The sequence below is a fragment of the Zophobas morio genome, unplaced genomic scaffold (genome assembly GCF_036711695.1).
Source record: "Zophobas morio isolate AGI-343-1 ecotype UQ-CSIRO unplaced genomic scaffold, CSIRO_AGI_Zmor_V1 ptg000017l, whole genome shotgun sequence".
Lineage (NCBI taxonomy): Eukaryota > Metazoa > Arthropoda > Insecta > Coleoptera > Tenebrionidae > Zophobas > Zophobas morio.
In genome coordinates, this window is record NW_026972122.1 from 14581746 (window position 1) to 14601101 (window position 19356).

Below are 19356 nucleotides of genomic sequence, written 5' to 3' on the forward strand. Positions count from 1 at the left end.
AATCGAGCAATTTTGAACTCATCACAGTAAATTTACACAGGTGCATAATGACGATAAAGTGTATAATTATAATAACAAATTAAGAGTGATGGAAAGACTCCTGGTAAAGTTTTTTCTTTTTCTATCTTATGTACTTTGTGTGAGACGAAAAATCAACAAATTTTGAGTATGTCGTAGAAATTTTATGTCAAATTTTAAAATTTGTTGTCAGAATTATTTGTCAAAGGGAATCTTTGGTTTATTTACTACTCGACTTAATTAAAATGAAACGGTTTTAGCGATCAAACAAAACAAGTTATATTAAACGTGTTGGATTATCAGAAAGAAACTATGATGTGCGATTTAAGGAAAAAAACAGAACTGGGGCCGAAATGTTAAAAATTTCTGAAAAATCTTAATATAATTTGCAAAAAAGAACAGTTTAAGTGATACGGAGTACAAAGAGAATAGGTATGTCCACTACTTATTAGAAATATAAAAACTCAAGTAAATACTGTAGATTTAATGTTAGTTAGGGAAATTACGTGTAAAACGATTGATTCTAACGAACACGTAACTATTAAGTCACTTCATGCTAGAGTTGTGGAAGAGATACCGGACTTTAAATTTGGACCCAGGATACTAAACACATGGGTTAGAAAAATTGGTTTTAAATCTTATAAAATTAATATAATAATAATCGATTGTTTCTAATGGAGAGACCATCCATTAAGCCAAGAAGACCAAAATTTTTGCGTGAATATCAAGCACCACAAAAAACACAAAATTATGAAGACCCATTTTTCTGGATGAAACATGGATATTTAGTAAAGGTAGTTTATATAAAAAACATGGCAAGACGGTTCAACACAAAGTGCAATTAAAAAAATGGGAGAAGGATGTAGATATGTTGTATACATATAGTTCACGCTGGCAATTATACGATTTACTGAAGGAGCGTCTATAATTTTAAGGCAAAAACAAAATCTGGCGATTATCATGATGACATGAACCAGGAAAATTTTGAAAACTGGTTTAAAGAGCAATTAATATCCAATTTTCTAGAACCGTCTTTTATTATAGGTAATGCATAATGAAACTTACCACAGTAGAATTATAGTGTTTTTTTTTAGTTTTGATAAGTACCTTATACTTATGTTTCTCTTTTATTTGTAGAAAGAAATTCCTCGAAAGAGTGGGTCAAAGAAAAAAATGGTGTCATGGTTAAACACAAAAAAAGATAGGTTGTCCTGAAAAACCGATAAATGATAAGATTTGGAATATTGTGAGCAATAGACTACCAAAAAATTGTATCATTTAGATCAGTAAACTCTAGAATAGCGATATTATGTTCTAAGACTTCCTTTATACCATTGTCATTTTAATGCAGTTGAAATGGTACGGTCAGAATGTAAAAGAAAGTACGATAAAAGTATTCCAAAAACTAAGGCTTCTCCTGTTGATGTACTGAAAGCTTGGGAAAATATAATAAACCAAGTTCCCAAATATACTGGGAAAATTATATTAAATCATAGATTCGGCATGGCAAACGGAAAAGATTCTGGGCAATTGTGAAACAGATCAAGCCATTATCAATGTTAATTCCGTTTCCATTGATGATTTAGAGTAGTGTTAAAAATTAAATTCTAAATTAAAGAATAAAATATTAATTATTCAATTAATTTTGAATTTTTGCAATTTGCATTGATATATTTTACTGCAAGTTATCAGTCACATAGAAGAAAGCACATACTTTTGGTCACTAAAAAAACGTCACAGTCTAAAGTGTCTGGAACAGGAAGATTTCCAAGACTTTACCTCTAAAAATAGCGTATAGATACACAGAAGTTAAAAAATACCTCAACAAAAAGTAATTGTATACCCACAATAAAGGAGTGAAATTTATTTTACTTCAAAATTAGGGGAAAATCACTTCTCCATGTAACTATTACATTTACGTACGGTGAAATTAATTTGTTTACAGTGCAGATTTTTAATGAAGTTTTGTAATGCATACTGTCTAACCGTAACTGAAGTAAATGAAAGTTTACCCTTTTAAGTTATTATAGATTTAATTTGCAACTTCTTTACACATAAGTAAATGGAAAATTGTGAAACTTCGATTGGTAGATTTTTTTATTTAAAAAATATTGTGTTTGGTATTGAAGCTCCAAACATTTTGTCTTGCACTGCCTCACGATTGCAATTGATTGGCAATAATAATTAAGTATAATTCTGCTTGTATTTTTTTAGCAGGATGCTGACTCTCTGTTTAAAAATAGTCCTTGTGAAGTGATAATTCTGTTTCAGTAATATCTCCTTTATTTTTCATAAGTAATAATAATAAAAATATTTTACGATCCATTTTCTCCATATTTATAAATTTTGTACAATCGGTTGCGTGGAGCACTGGAGAAACCTTCGTCGACAGTGGCAGCAAATAAGTGTCGGATGGAGCCACGACCAGGGCGACAGGATTCGTTCCGAAATTAGTTCTGCAGCGCTATGTATTAGTCGTCGGCGGGATATTCCGGAGATATATGTGTGTTTTATCTAAAATTTATGGCATTAGTTAGTGTGTTGGAGAAGTTTTAGCGTAATAATGGATAACATCCGATCCATAAGTGATGAATGCGTCTCAGTTGGACGAATCCATCATTTATGCGCCTCTGTCAGACTGGCAGCCGATTACGTATTGATGCCGGCCAGATCCTGCAGGTGACCACGAAGAAGGCCGCACCGATACCTCCGCCGGGGGCCAATCAAACCCCACTGATTTGTCACCTGTCTTCATCGGGCCCAACCTACCCACATACTCTACTTGGAATTGGAATTCTACTGGTAATGTGTGCGCGCAATCGCGAATCGGCGCACCGCCTCTCGCTGACCCGATAAATTCCTCGGCGCTCGAAGAGTGCTTCTTGACGCTTCCACCGTGGACGCCACACGGACGCGCTTCGCACCAGGTGAGCGCTCGGGACCGATTCGACCCGACCCCGCACGAACGCCGTTCATGGCCTGCCGCGACGAAAGGCCGCTCAGTTGCTTCCAGGCCTGTGAAGGGTAGTGATACTCGCAGGCGCTCTGGCTCTATATCGACCGCGTGTTTCTTGCCACTGGGAAATTTGACTGCGAATTTCGAGTGTGACTGTGTCTGTTTGTGCCGACTCTGACGTAGTATATCCGTGCATAACTGTTCTGTGTTTGCTGCAACTTCAGAAATTCGTAGCCGCCACCAAGGCGAACTAGACTGGAGTGAAATGCTCGCAGGACAAAACGATTTGAACCATTGCTAGAATTGTTGTGGGGGATATTTTAGAGCGACTTTCTGTCACGCCGCCACTGATTCATGTAAGTTTTTTTATTAGTCGCATGATGTTTGATTTTTGGCAGATTTTTTATTTGGGGTGGTTGGCCGAAAAGTCGTTGTAATTTTAACAGAGTTTACCTTTATTCAACAAGATTTTTCACTGGTTTCTTAAAACGTGAACACCGGTTGCAGTCAGTGGCGTGTTTGTTTTGCGAATTATCTTGCTTGCCGACCAATGAAATTTCATCGTTCACGTCACGTGTTGACATCCATGCGGATGGAAAAAGGCGATCATTTGAAAGTTTTTCACCTCATGTTTTTCAATGAAACTTTCATGTTTTATTGCTGACAATTTAAAATTTTACAATTTATAATCAATAAAAGTGTGAGAAGCAGTAGATCAGATATACATTTTTTGTACCGATCTTTCTGTTCAATATCCTTTTCGCGAGTTTACAAAATTAACAGTTCTGCCTTAAACTATTCACAAATGTAAATAAATATTAATGTATATGCCTAGTGCTTGAAAATTGAAAAAATAATTATTCCACGTTTACGTTTAAATTATACTAGTTTGAATCTTATTTAGCTGATAAATGGCACTTACCAGAGTCAGAGCGATGTTTTCCCGATTAATGCCCCGACAGCTTATTTAGAATCAGCAGTATATACATTCAATCAAATGGTAGTGCGGTAGATGCTAATGAATGTGTAATATATTTTGCATTTTTAGTTTTATTTTCCTAATAGAAATTTTATTTCTGAAGTAATACATTTCTGAATTATATGTTAAAAATTAATGATAGACAGAACATATTCAGTGGAAATATGTGTTTTATTATCAGCCACTTGCGTTGATTAATTTTTGTATTCAATATAATATGGAATTACTATAGTAAGAAACAGGTTCACAGAACTGGCAGGATCATTAGGCGACTAGTGCGTGAAATCACATTGGGGCAGGAAAATGAAGTTATTTTGACGAGACGTAGCCGAGTTAAAAAATCGTGCGAGCGCCTCAAAGGCGCCTCGTAAGTAAATTACACATACAGTGTTTTATACGGCTGTACTTTTCTTGTAGTAATATCTATAAGCCTTCTTTATTAACAAATTGCATCATTTTGTAATTTTGACTTACTTTGAGATACAGTGCGAAAAAAGACGATATTAATTACAGAGACATGCTGTCTACCAAAATATGTTTTTAATGTTGCTATGAAATTGTTTTAATAATTCATTAAATTGTTCTTGAGTTAGGCACTTCTTCTCGGTATAGAAAGCCAAAAATATTGCATGATCTTGCTAGTGGAAAAGTCCACCTATAGTATCTACACTTCCCTCTTCTCTTTCATAAATACATACACAATTTTTTCCAAAACTAAGATGAAATAAATTTCGTAAAATTAAGGTAACCCTGTAATTTCTTCTTCAGATTTAAGAACATAATGAAGATAAAGAAAAATTGAGAATGAGCATTAAAGAATTTTTTAAATCTCGACAGCAACAGATTTTGTTGTAGAACAATTAGGAGAAGAATCCGTATTCAAATTATTCCAATTTACGTTTGAAAGCTATCCAAATTTGTTCACCAGCTGGTGCGATTTTTAAATACAATTTAATGTAACAGATCTAAAAACCAAATTTTAATTGTAACAGGAGGTTTCAGACCAACCATCTGCTAGCCTTAAAACTGTCTGAATTTTAGCAACATGCACTGGAATCAAACCGTAGATGAAGTGTATAAGCAATTGAAACCAGTAGATAATGTAATTTTTACTCATTCGAGAAGCAAACATTCATTACGTGCCATGTATTTAAAATAATAAACCAAAACTTTGACAACATTTCTGTAGGTATATTGCGTGCAGATAAAATTTTAATGACAAGATTCACAATGTGTTCCACAAAGACAAGAGGTGTACATTTTTTCCCAAAACTAGCAAATAAAAACAATAAATTATTAAAACCAAGGTAAGAATTTTATTTTCAAAACGCAATTTTTAGCAAGAAATACATCCATGTTTAAATAAGGTCCTAGTGTATTCAGTATATTAGTTCTTCAAATAATTGTTATACATATTTGCAGAGAAATGAATCATTTTAATAATAACTTCATAATTGTGATTTTTTTAGTACCTACTGTGCTCAAATCAGGTAGGAGTACTTACATATTTTTTAAAATTTTCTGTGCTGAACATGAGAATTTTTTTTGGCAAGTAACGCTTTGGAAATAGGAAGCGCTACTGATTTGTATGTATTTCTTATATAGGTAATATTTTTTTTAAGTTGAACTCTAGATATATAACTATGTATAGGTATATTTTATTGTTCAGACATGTACATTTTGCTTTATCACCAATATTGTGACTGGTTTCCGTTGGTTTTCTCCATTTACGACGGAATTACAAAAAATATTGAGTTGATAGCGACAAATAATTTTCAGAAAAGACGAAAAAACTTTCTGGCATCAGAAACGCCGCCAACCAGTATAACTATAAAATTATACTTCGGTTTGTCATGGATAAAAAAATGTAATCAGACTCCGTGCAAATCTGTAATGGTCTTCATAATTTTGGATTCATTGAATTTGTCAATTTTTGTTTTCTTTTTTTTTGCTGAGTTGTGTTTTAACAATACTCAGTTTTGTTGTTTCCTTTTCCCAGTTCAAAAAAATGTGCGTATATTGTGCATACTAAATCAAAATTTCTTCGAAAATCTGACCAGTGCAGTGATATGATTACTGCATGACTAATCGTCGGGTAAATCTAAAATTTTTGAAGTCGGTGCTTCTTATAGGTAGGTTTGAAATGAGCACCAATAGTATTTATAGCAATGGATTTTTAATGCATTTTATTTACATGATGCATCGATTTTTTTTGGCCGAGTCATAGGTGACTATTTGAGGGTAGTACCCGAAAGCACATTTGACAAATGTCTGATTTCACGTGTTTTCGGCGTTTCATGAGTCAGTAATCACACCACGAGCCGTCAGACGTGCGTGTGTGTTAACTGTGATCTGTGTTTGCATTTTGTTTGTAATTACCTTTATTAATCATCACTCCAGGGGTTGAAATATTGCGAAAGTAGTAGTAATAACAATAGTTGATTTATATATACATATATGTATCTTCATTTTCAGTAACGAAAGAAGGTGGTAGTATATTTAGATGTTTTCACTAAATTGTCATACTTCATTAGGTACAGTAATATGATTTTAACTTTTACGATTGGTCACATAGGAAGTTTCGAAAAATATATGTATGGACCGAATTATTTTATCAATTGTTTCAAGAGTGGTTTATGCGGTTTTAGTAAAAATCTGAGAAAAGAGCGACTGTAGTGACTATAGTTTAAAATTACATACTACATAATTTATTTATTTTGTTTTGCACCAGAATACATCTCTAAACACTATATTAATTGAAATTCAGTAATTTTTCATTATTTTGAAGTTACCTGAATGTTTGGAATGATTTATTTTACCGATTTGCTTTACAATTGTTTAATATTATAATTATGTTTATACTGCCCATTGCAAAATTAATGTGTTATCTAAAATTTTGACGAAGTATTTGCATTGTAAACCTTTTTACATGTACCTACACTTTTTGAGTACGATTCTAATTCTACTAATTTTTTAATGTTCTTTTGTGTCTTGATGAAAAAAATTAACATTTCGATTAACAAAAATATCCATACTGGCTTCTTCAAGAATTGTATTTTTTCGAACGCTTCGAATCACTACCTCTGAGATGAGAGGATTTCAGTGTTAGCAACATATTTTTTTAAATAGGTTTTGTGGTAGAGAACTACAAAGGCCTATGCCTAGGCTCTTCTAGCACTCTGATACTTTCCTCCTTATTTGGACAGAACTTCCCTTATGATTATGCGAATTTTATTTTATTTTTATAAGGTAAACGAAAGATACGTCTGTAATGTTATACCAAATGTAAAGAAGCGTGTTGCGTTATGTTTAAAATGAGTTTTCCCTTTACAAAATTTTATGATGTACGTTTCTGTAAGGATACGTTTATCTATCATTTTGCATACGCACAATGTAATAATAATAATGATAATAGTGTTGTATTTCCAAATTTTCGTGAAAATGGAGTGAGCAGTTCTTGATTTAATCAATACAATCAATTGACTCATTCATTAATTTTGATGAGTCACCCTATATGAGCAATTCAAAAACTTTAATGCAGTGATAAATCACAAGTATAGACACATCATATTTTGCACATTTTGCATGGGATTTATTTGGCAAAATTTTGAGATGATGTCGTCAATTTTTGGCGAGGATAAACAGATAGGTACATTCTGATTAAAAATTTACTATTCTTACAATAACTTTAAAACTTCTGCAAAATTTCAACGCATTTAGTTCTGTAGTTCTTGATTTAATAAATTGACTCATTCATTAATTTTTTTGAGTCAGCCTGTATAAGTAATTCTAAAAACTATCAGTGCGCTGATAAACCATAAGTACAGAGCCATAATATTTTGCATATATTCAGTTAAACTTTGAGATGACGTCATTAATTTTGCGGGGAGGGATAAACGAATACATTTTAATTAACGATGATTAGAATAACCTTAAAGCGTTTGCAAGATTGCAAAGCATTCGGTTTTGCATTTTCTAAGATAAATTGCAAAATATTGTGATGCATTTTTGAATTTTTTTCCCAAAAATCTGGATGTGCAGAAGCACCTTATTGTGTAAAATTAAAAAATACTATTATACATTTTGGCCATTATGTCATCCCATTGACGGTGGGCAAATTTTGGTCGTTTTATCATCTACATGATATTAATAATAGACATACAAAATTTGACAATAATCGGTCCATTAGTTTCGGAAATTATTATTATTATCATTATTATTATTATTAATTTCAACATTTACACTTTTTTTTTTAAATTATTAAATAATATTATAATATGTTTCATTTATACATTTGAATACCCTTTTCCAACTGTCAAAAAATATATCTATCTCATTCCCTATTTGGTCGAACTATTTACACATTTGGCAAAAAGGTGATTCCAAACCCGCATTTGTTCTGCAAACTGTCTCTTTGAATGTGATATAGTGTCTAGCACCAATTCTAGGTATAACAAAACTTATGTACATAAATAGATCTGTATTATCTATTTTTTCTCTAAGAAGATTAAAAACGAATGCTGCAGAATGTCATGTTCTTCTAAATTTCAAAGATTCCAATTCGAATTTTTCTAAGATTCGCCGTTGTTCAGTACACCTTGAGGAGGATACATTTTTTCTTTTAGGAAATGCATATACTTTAAGAACCTTCTCTGAACCTTTTCTAGCGCAGTGATATTATCAAAGTCCTTGGTGCTTCTGATAATGAATCCCATTACTTTAAGACAGGATGATAATACATGTTGAATATGATCATTAAATGTCATTTCACTATCAAATACAACCCCGAGATTAGAAATTTCTGTTGTCCTTATTATTTTGTAACCTTCAATACTATAGTCAAAATAAAGTTTTACTTCAGACCTTGTAAAGGATACTGTATTACACTTTTTTTTATTAATTTTCAATCTGTTCAATGTGCACCAATTATATGCCAAAACAATATTTTTCTGTAGCGCCTTACAGTCTTCAAATGATTCGATTCTTTTAAAAAGTTTAATGTCACCTGCAAATAGAAGGGTGTTGACATCTCTAAAAACACTGGTAAGTCGTTGATAAAAAGGAGAAACAATAGAGGTCCTAAGTTCGATCCTTGTGGGATACCCAAATATTGAATATATTCGGTAGACTTAAAACTCCTAATTACAGACAGCTTCCTGTCCGTACCGTAAGATTGTAACAATTGAACAGAATGTTCCACTGTATCAAAAGCCTTAGTGTTATCAAGATCAAGATTATCAAGGTACACAACATCGACCTAAATTATCTGACAGATAGACGGAAAGAGGAGACCAATTTCTTCGTACTCTGGGGGTGATGAAAAGTCGAGAAAATATAAAAGTAGGGAGTCGACTGGATTAACACTTCCTTAGCTTACGCTCGGGAAGTAAAAATCTTTCACCAAAAATGTTTCTGTTCTAATCTTTATACATATATAGTTTTTATGTAATTAATAAAAAGTTTATTTTATTTATATTGTGTCATTCGGTACTTTGAAGGGACTTAAGTACCCAAATTTGTCGAAACCGCTTCACAGCTGCTAGAAAAAAAAATACGAAGATGATGTTGGCTGTGATAACAAAAAGCAGACTTTCTCGTTGCTATAAAATTATCTTGTGCAAGCATCCTAAATAAAGCACCAGTATGTTTTACGCGTTTAACAAGAGCAGAGATTTTCAGTAAATACTTTTTATAGCATGCTTATAATTAACGTGATATTTAAAAAAATTGCAGAACCTTGCAAAGTCGGAAAAAAGGAGAAATATGTATTTTATTAATAGATTTAAATGTATTACATATTATACTAAAAAAAACTCAGTCTACAATGAATTTTCAAACTGCATGATAATAATATTCTTACTATGATGTCATCATTGTTTTAATAGTTAGATGTATAGTGGATTAATACCTAGCTGATTTAACACATAAATGAAAATAACATGATGTCTTCGCCAACATCACTGTTTGTTACATAAACAATTTATTCTCCAGGATGTTGTATCTAGTTTATTATTTCCTGAGTGTAACCGAGTCCACTTGATGAGTTGCTAATTTCATGTTTTCTCCACATTTCGTAGTTTCTAGAATATATATCGTAGGTTTCCCCGTGTCCGTCTGTTGGCGATATTGTTAAAGATATAATCTCTAAAAACTACTAAACAAATTAGTGTATCCTTTTGCATTATTGTATCGACAGAGTAAAGTCTTATTTAAAATGTGATAAATAAGACCCTTCTATATTTGTGGTTTGTTCATTTTTTTGCCTTAACCTCACGCTTGAACGAACCATTTATTTTGATTAAACTAAAGTCGCTTATTATGTAATCGCTGGATTATCGCTCCGCATGTCACCTGGTGAAAATGAACGAGGTCTACGTACGCTCCGATTGAATTTGATTCTAGACTGAGATGAAAACGTGAATTTTGGATGTGGTATGTTGAAATCTGTGCACGCATTGGTTTATACCTAAGCTTTTAATTCAAAGAAGTTTATGCAATAATTATGGTGGTTACAATGGTTACGATAATATGTTGTTTATTTTTAATCAAATTTTATAGAAATAAGTAATATTCTTATGGAAAGTAAGCTCACCAGCGCACAGGGTTCAAATAATGTTATTAACAAGCCACGGTAGTTTACCAAGGATAAATCGATAGTAATATCTTATAAAATATGAAAATGTGAATTCATACTCAAACTACTGTGTACTTAAATATTATATGTTAATATTTTAGTAGTTTTTTCTTCAAGTTATGGGGTTGCATAGGAGGATTCTTATTATATAAATTATTTACTGTTGGATTATGTTGTGTATGATTAAAGAATCCGATTTAACGACACAGTAGTCTACCAAGCTTACTATTCGTGTAGTGCATACTATCTATTGTATTATGATTATGAGTATTATGACGCTGGAACGTATTAGCAGAGTTTGAGCACGACGCCGACAGAATGAGTTTTCTAAGAGGCGCATACTACATACTACATTCATTCAGTACGTAACAAAATTGATTCGAATAAAGAAAAATTAATCATGATTCGTTTTACAAAAGCTAACAGTGTCTATTTAAAAACTGTCGTATCTCAATTTTTTCACTTATTGCACAAACAACTATTTCGCCACTCGTACTTTGTCTGATTGCCTCTTACGTTCATTACTTTGCCATTGAAAAACTCTTACTCTTTCTAATTCTGGGTTTTCTCGGTGGTATATTTATTTGTCGAGTGTCCGTTTCATTGAGTGAGTTCGGATCGATATCGTCCCTGATTGAATGGGACTCGGGCCACATGGGACCCGCGCGTTATCGCACCGACTGACATTGCTGATTGCACGTTGGTTTGTTTACATTTGCCAGTTACCGCGATTTTCCTCGCTTATCACTCAGGGTCGCACCAAAACATTGATAAGGACGCTCTTTTATGGGAATCCAGCCAGCATGTCTCTGCTTAGATCACGGGAGCGGCGGCAAATAAAGCTGTCCCAATTAAATCTATCTACACTACTTATCAAAAACTTTGATATTCCGCCGCGAAGATACTAGGAAAGTCCCATTTATACTGTACTTTTCTAGAAACTAGAAGAAACGTTCATAATACGTTGCTTTATATCGGTATGCGCTTGTCAAATTTCACTAAAAATAATAAAACTGACATGTATTTTAGCAAAATTCGGGTACATTTGTGACATTAGATTAAATAACCAACACGTCTTCACTTAGGAGGTAAGTTAGAACTTCAATGCAAAGCGCTCTGTAACCAACGGGGTAATAAGATTCTCAAGGTGTTAATTACAGCACAATGAAAAAAAAAGTGTGGGGAGTAAATGCTGAACAGGTAATTTTTCATTTTTTCCAAAGGTCTAATATGCTTGACACTTTCAAAATTTCTGTAGATCTAGATTTCGCAAATGCATTTGTCGCTGTAATCTTTCAGTGAAACTAAATCAGTTAAGTCGTTATAATTCCCCTAAACAGTCATATCTAACTTGAAACCCACTTTTAAAACCGGAAATAGCTTGCGTAACACAATTAAGTCCTTGTATACTTTCTGTCAATAAATCGACAGAATTCTTCTGGGATCTATCCTAGGGTCTTCCCTTTTTATTATTTAGACAAACGAGTTTCCTACTTTTGAAACAAATTTTTACACAGATAGGGTTGCTTTAGCTATACGATAGCTCATGATTAGCTCATTAAGAATATTGAAATTAAACTAGAAAAAAATCTCGTCTTTGACAAAATTTACAAGCAGCTTCAAGAGTTACGTTACCACTGTAATTTAAACTGGTGATGTATCATCAATTTAAAATTTTTAAATGAAAAGTACTGATAGAACTGGGCCATACACAAATCGTTACGGTTACGTTAAGATTGGAATTAAAATGCGAATACTTTTCTCCACGGACTTTCTTATCACAAAAGTCATTAGTAGGATACAATTCCTCCTCTGTTATTGTGTTTCTAAATTCCGGGATTTTTTCCTAATGTGCTTGTTGCATCAAACACAAAGTTTTTATATTTGCCGAGGAAAATCACATTTAGACAAAGTGGAGTTGCAAGTTTCAGGCCACTCTTCCTTATTATAGTTTCGAAGTTTTGTTAAATAAAGAAGAGTGTCAGTTATTATAATTATGTTGAGGTTTTTTAACATCCCGATTTTCAGGATGTCATGTTTTGAGTGACAACATTTCTGTTGATGGGGGCAGGTAACAAAAATTTTAATTGCTAAAGACGTGTGCGTTAAAGCCATTGCGCTTTCAACACAAAAGTTTGTTTGTTTTATGCTCAATATAGGGAGGCAACAACAATTTTAATTTTTAAAGACAGCGTATCTTCAACAAGTGATTTTGCTATATAGATATACATGTGGTGCCAAAAATGAGTTGAATTTATTTTTTATCAAACCCCTAGGCAGTTTGGGAATATTTTCAGATGAATGAAAACTAAAAGAAAAATGAAAAGAAAGGGCGACAGAAAAGGCAAGGGCAAATCAACGACAAAGAAAAATGAAATAGAAAAATTTTTAAAAAGTTTTTGAGTTCTGATTCAGAATTTGAAACGGTAAATGGGATTGTCTAGTTTACAGTGGAATTAGTTAAACGCTTAAATCTTAAATGTTGAATGTTTTCGTAGAAGTACGAGTTTATTGATGATAGGTAAATAATCTTATAGGCAGATAATCTAAAGTGTGTGTTGACATTTTCCATTATGTATTCGTATTACCTCCATGATGCAAATTTCGACCCATTCTCGACGATTTTGGAAATTTAACTAAATACGTTTTCTTGTAGATTTTGGGCCTCAGAAGTCACTTTTGGCTTCATTTCTTCAATAACTTAAACCATTTTTCCAGAATCGTCCAGTTGAAATATCGCAATTTTTAAAAATTTCGAAAAATTCGAATTTTAAAGCGAATTTTCCGAAAATATTGCTCCGTTACCATAAATATGCTATATTTTTGGAATCAGCACGTCGGGATATATATCCCTGAATTTTTTCAGAATTTTTAGGAAACCTTATCAAAAATGCAATTTTCCTCATACAAATTTCGACCCATTTTCGACGATTTTCGAAACTTAACTAAATATTTTCTCTTATAGATTTCGGGTCTCATTTCTTCGATAACTTCAACTTTTTTTTCCAGAATTAGTTAATTAATTCCGTGCATTGAAATATCGTAATTTTAAAAAATTTCAAAACATTCCATACAACATGTGCAGAAAGATCTTGCGTCATTTTTGCAAGTAGGTGGATGTTTTCAAGTTCAGTTCGGATTACAGAGTTTTTGTTCGGATTAAAGAGGCATCGACTTCAAATAGCCTCTGTTCGGATTACTGGATGTTCAGATAATCGTAGTTCGGATTATAGAGATTGTACTGTAATTACAAAATGAAATGCGATTTCAAAATTTTGAAATTGGTCAAAATAAAGTACCTCGGTCGTGTGTCAGGGGAGGGGGGGGGGAATTGCACCCATTGCCCCCCCCCCCCCCCGATCCGCGCCTCTTGACTTTAATACCTGTACAATCGTTACTGAATTAAAAACAACTTATGGGCTTTGTTATCTAATTTCACGACTGTAAAAAAACATTTAATAGAAGGTGACGTATATTTTTCAAATTCACAACTAAAATTCAATTTCTAAAATAATTTCCAAGTAAATCTACAATCATTTTTGTTTTTCTTAATAAAGCTTTAAGGACCCTAGGGTTTTTAAGTTACGTATTTTTGAAAGGTAAGTTAAGAAAATTGCGGTTAGTCTAAAGAAGTCTGTAGCGAACCAGATCATTATCAAACACAAAAGCGCTATTGCTCTTTCATTAAGGACTGTCGCTAATGTACATACATCTCTGTAAAATAAAAAAAATACTTTGCTTCATTAACCATGTAATCTCATATGCGATGCAACGACACACTGAAAAAACAAGTTATAAGTAAGACGAATTATTTATTTCTGTTTGGAATTTTTTATACATATTCCACACAACTTGACATCAGAAAATTGATTTGTTTAAGTAGGAAACTAATAATCGTCTATGCATTCTAACATGTCTAATTTACTGCTACTATACCACGATAACCCGGGTCGATTTTCATAATATATTCACTTCAAATAACTGCCGGCAGTGTAAGTATGCATAAGTATAGAGTAATAACCCTAATAAGATGTACTGCAGTCATGTCAGAGTCGCATATACAATCCTTTGCTGTTTATTCTCCCATTTCACCTTACGTGCATGATGAGTATCCCAAGTAGAAGGCGAGTCCAATTTAAAAATTCACTTATTTCATCATATTTTTATGTGGAAAGCCCCTATAAACTGGAATGCAAATCAGCCGTTTCGATTCGGGCCTATCCAATCCGGGTAGCACGTCGACATAAAGTCGGATGCGATTCGGTTCCATTAAATTCTGCGTCACGGTATTTGTCGTAAATTGTTAAACCTCTTCCTAGTTGAGGAGTTTTTCCCAAAGAGACTATATGCATTTAGAGTCGGACTCCGCTCTGTTTGTAAATGTGTGTATCTATTCCGAGAGGATCTTCCAACCTGTGGCGCATGATACGAGTTACACCTCGCTGGAGGATGCGGCCGTCTGCGGATAACGCTGAACGGCTGTCTCCTCGCTTCGACCACGCTTTTTCTACACCGGGGTTATTTATAATCTTGTCTTAGACGACTTCGGTCGACTTGGTGGCCACAGTCGCTAGACGACTACTCAGTGACGTCACGTTATAACGCTGGGCTGGATTCGGGTATTTGCATCCTGAAGAACATCGTCTTTTTGGAGTCTCTTATGGTGTTGTTGAATTTTCTGGTGCTATAAGTAAACCTTTTTAATAATCTTAGTTCTAAAAGAAGCTTAAAACTAGTTATTGAAAAACTTTTTTACCTACTCGTGGAAATTTATCACTCGGTCAAACAGCTTATTCACTTGTTGATAAAACCACCTGTACTCACTTGTGTCATATGTAAATGGACATTTTCCACTCCAATTGAATAATCGGTCTCAAGATTTTAAACTGGAACGCGGGGGCATCTCTGAGACACCAAGTAATAAGAATAAGCAAGTTTCGTATTGGATAATGAGTTCCGAGATGTGTCTGGAATGCGGCACTGCTAAGACACAACAAATTTAGTTTAATAAAAAAAAAAAAATGAATACTATGCAACTAACCGTAGAAAAAATATACTAAGTATTCAGTTGATATACAAGTACTGTTGTCCAATTTTAAGCAGCTTTTTGTACTCCTTATTAATAACATTTTTGAGATTGTGGGTTGTGTATCCATGTCTTAAAATATTTATCGAACTGGTTGCCATCGTAGCCAAAAACGTTACTGAAGAACATTGAAAAGTGCTTTGACAATGCATATTTTAACTAGCTTTACCAAGTATTTATGTTTAGTTCAAGGCTGCTTATTAAAATTATATTTGTAAAAATGTGGTTCAAGCTGTGACAATATGGATCATTATTAATATGTTAAAAAGAAAGTGGAAAAACCGGTAATAAAACTTCAGAATGTATTTTTTGTTTAACGAGCGTAAGCTAATCGCTAATCAAAATTTATCCATTTATCCCCTCCAAAAACTGCTGACGTCATTTCGAAATTTTGTTTGATAGAATTTATCAAAAACCTATCTAAATTTATATATTTGTGTCTATTAAAAACTTAATGACGTCTTCACGTAATTTTTGTTAAGAAAAATTCCCTTGAAACGTACGCATAACATGGTTCTTTACCTGTAGTTTCACACCTATTTTTTATTTTCACTAGCAAGGATTATAGAAAACACTAAAATTCGCATAATCAAATTTTATGATTTATCTAAGATCGTATTTCAAGGGTAAGACAAATTTTGTCGAAATTACCTTAAACCCGTTATACTTGTTAAACTTATACTTTATTGCAAAATTTAAAAGAGGAAAAGAAGTTTTAAAAATGTATAACTACAGTAGGTACTTCAATTATTATCAATATGCGTTTTCTAAGCATTTATTTTTAGATAGTAACACAATAATATTTACATTTTGAACTTGGAACGTTTTGTTACCATATTATTAGATATTTTTTCATTAAAATGTTTCTATAGGTGTTTACTGGAAAAAAATCTTTGAAAGTGAGTAAATTTCGATCACAACTTCAAAGTATGTTTGTTTGTTTTAAATTTTAAACTGTTTATGCAATACGACCAGTAGGCAATATTATTTTCGTTTATTTTCAAGTAGCTTTAACTTAATGTTTTTAAGTGCATTACACCTACTTTGTTATTGTTTTTTCCTCGTAATTAAGTAACGCCATTGACTTTAAAAAAGACAGATAATTAATTTAACTTATTTCTAAAGAAAACAGCATGAAACTCGTTCCATGTTTGAATATTCAGATTTGTAAACTCTGATTCTTTATTATTATTATGCGAAAAATGGTGTTTTTTTGCGTCTTAACACCAGTTTATAGTATATTTTAATTGAGATTAATTTAATCACGGCGTTGATGAAGCGTTTAGCGACGTCTGATTGGCGGAGAGTCGATCACGTGCTACTTTAATATCCTAGTTTATTGTAGCGGGCTGCAACATATTTTGTAATCCAGCCATCCGCGGAAATGATTCAACACGTTGGTGATTAAATGGCACTGATGAATTTCAAAAAATGACAAATGTAAAAGCAAAAATGGTGGACCCTTCTTTATAACATTTTTAATAAATTAACTGTAATTAGATTTAAATGCTTAAAATGTTACCCAGTCTGTTCTAACCAAAAATGAGCGCTTCATTTAACTCCATCGACTACATGCCTCAAGATCTCTGCATTATTGTTTATGTCGTAGTAGTGTTCATTAAACAGTAGTCTGCAGGAGAAAGATCACAAACAAGGTCTCGGGGACCAGAATTATGCCCTGTATTTTGACTAATGATCCCGTTGTCAAAAAATGCAAGTCATATGTGGTTTTAGCCGAATGCGCTGTAGCCTAGTCTTGTTGAAATTAACCTATCCATTTTATCGTTGTTAAGTTGTGGTATAAAATCTGCCAACATTTTTAAGTTACCTGGAAGAGGATTACATTGAATAAGCCATGATTACTAACTGCGTCCTAAACACCAGTTTTTTTGAGTCTCAACATTTTGGTGCTCTATGTTCTCATGCCAGATTTCGTTTGTAAGAAAGGTTTTCTCCAACATGTGTCCAAGAACTACTGACAGTAGTCTACTCTAACTGAAAATGGATTTCATATAATTCTTCCACACATGTTACTCGATAAGGAAACAGTGCTAGTCGTATGGATGTTGTACGGGCCTGCTTCATCACCTGTCTAACATTTCCAATATTTTTTGTTCTCTTATTTTTCGTCCTGCCACTTCTTTCCTTTGTTTGTATAGATGAGATTTGTCGGAACATTGTTACACATCGTTATAACGAGTTGCAAAAATAGGCATGTTCGACGATGTTGTGGGAAATTCTTGCCGGAATTCATCCCAAGCCGCTTGAATCGAGCACTCTTACACGCCGTTTACCTTCTTCCTATTACGAAAATACGATTTAATCATAAATGCTTTCTGCTGCAATGGAAATGCCATTTTTGAGTGAATACGCAAATAAAGTTCGGAAACGAACAAGTAATATTGTAAAGATTATCTCTCCCGGAAAAGTAACGTTAGAGGGGACGTTTTATGATTGATTAATAAATTAACGTTAATTTTAAAACAAAGTTAAAAATGAAGTTATAAGGATTTTATTTTTTTCCTCCTTCGGTGTCTTTTTCAAATATTAAGTTTACAAAATTATCACCAATTAAAATTAATTGTGGTAAAATCTTTTTCATGACGTAGCTTTAGACGCAACGTTAAAGATATCATTTCAGAAAACACATAGCTACGGATTCTATTCCAGGGATGACTCGATTACAAATTGGGTTATTCGTATGGTAAAAGTGATAGCATAAAAAATATTTACAATTTCTGTATGCTGAGTAGAGTGAAAATCTGAGAGAATGGATATGATCTAAATCGAATAATAACCAATGAATAGAATGTTTGCAGTTGTTCTGATTTAGTAGAAAAGTTGTTTCTTGTCACAACAAAAAAGCATTTTCGACATTGCTGGACTACTACGGTTAAAAGTAATATGAGTAACAGCAAATTCAGTAATATACCGAAAGCACAACTCACCTAGTAGGCCATGCAATTTATTTTTAAAATAGGCAATGATGTTGGCAACATCAACGTGTTCGTTTTTAGGTTGACAGTTACGCTCAAACAACTGTCAAATAAAAGGTCAAATAGCGGCAATGCAAACATCATTATTTTATAATAAATTGCACGGTCTAACAGACGACGTTTTTTTTTATCATCTGGTACCTATATAGTAGAATTTTGGCAAGGTGTTAGGTGTGAGAATACGCACGCCTTTGTTTAGTAAGAATCAATTATGTATAACATTCTGTTCTACTGTGGCTTAATTAATAATTTTAGTCCTTTGTTTTGAGGCGACAAATTCATTTAAATCGAACAAATTTCAATGCGACATTCACGCTTGAAATTGATTAAGGCTTGTTTTTATTGCTGAGAGGCCATTTTTCCCGTTGGTTATCTGCTTTAAATATATTTTACGTTGTCTGTATTTGCTGAATCCCTTGCAGTTTGCGCTCCCACGGCGCAGAGGCTGCGGGGGTGTTATTTATGCCGCTAGTTTTTACATTATGAGGTTATCACAAAACAAAAATCGCAAAATCCAATTTTATAATTTTTCAAAGATGCGGAATTTGTTGGACTGGAGCGAAGGAAGTTTTGTAGAAATAAACTTCGACTAATTTTTTGATGCTGTAATAATTCTTCCTTGTAGTAGCTGCAGCCTGCTCATTTTTTAGTTGTTGACTCCCTTTTTTAACTTCCTCTCATAGTTAG

At 33.1% G+C, this 19356-nt stretch overlaps 1 protein-coding gene and 1 long non-coding RNA gene across 3 annotated transcripts in view; both read left to right on the plus strand.

The window, feature by feature from the left end:
• Positions 1-221: 221 nt before the first annotated feature.
• Positions 222-1337, plus strand: LOC135130611 (uncharacterized). Its single transcript, XR_010280818.1, has 3 exons — positions 222-450; positions 500-1062; positions 1156-1337. It is a non-coding gene; the product is annotated as an uncharacterized LOC135130611 (long non-coding RNA).
• A 1552-nt stretch (positions 1338-2889) lies between these two features.
• The window catches only part of LOC135130698 (LIM domain transcription factor LMO4.1), a 330823-nt gene continuing 314356 nt past the window's right edge, over positions 2890-19356 (plus strand). Inside the window, exon 1 of one of the 2 annotated variants that reach the window (XR_010280834.1) lies at positions 2890-3330. The gene's annotated coding sequence lies outside the window, so the exon portion shown is untranslated. The remainder of the gene's footprint in view (positions 3331-19356) is intronic. The other variant, XM_064058137.1, reaches the window with a different exon arrangement.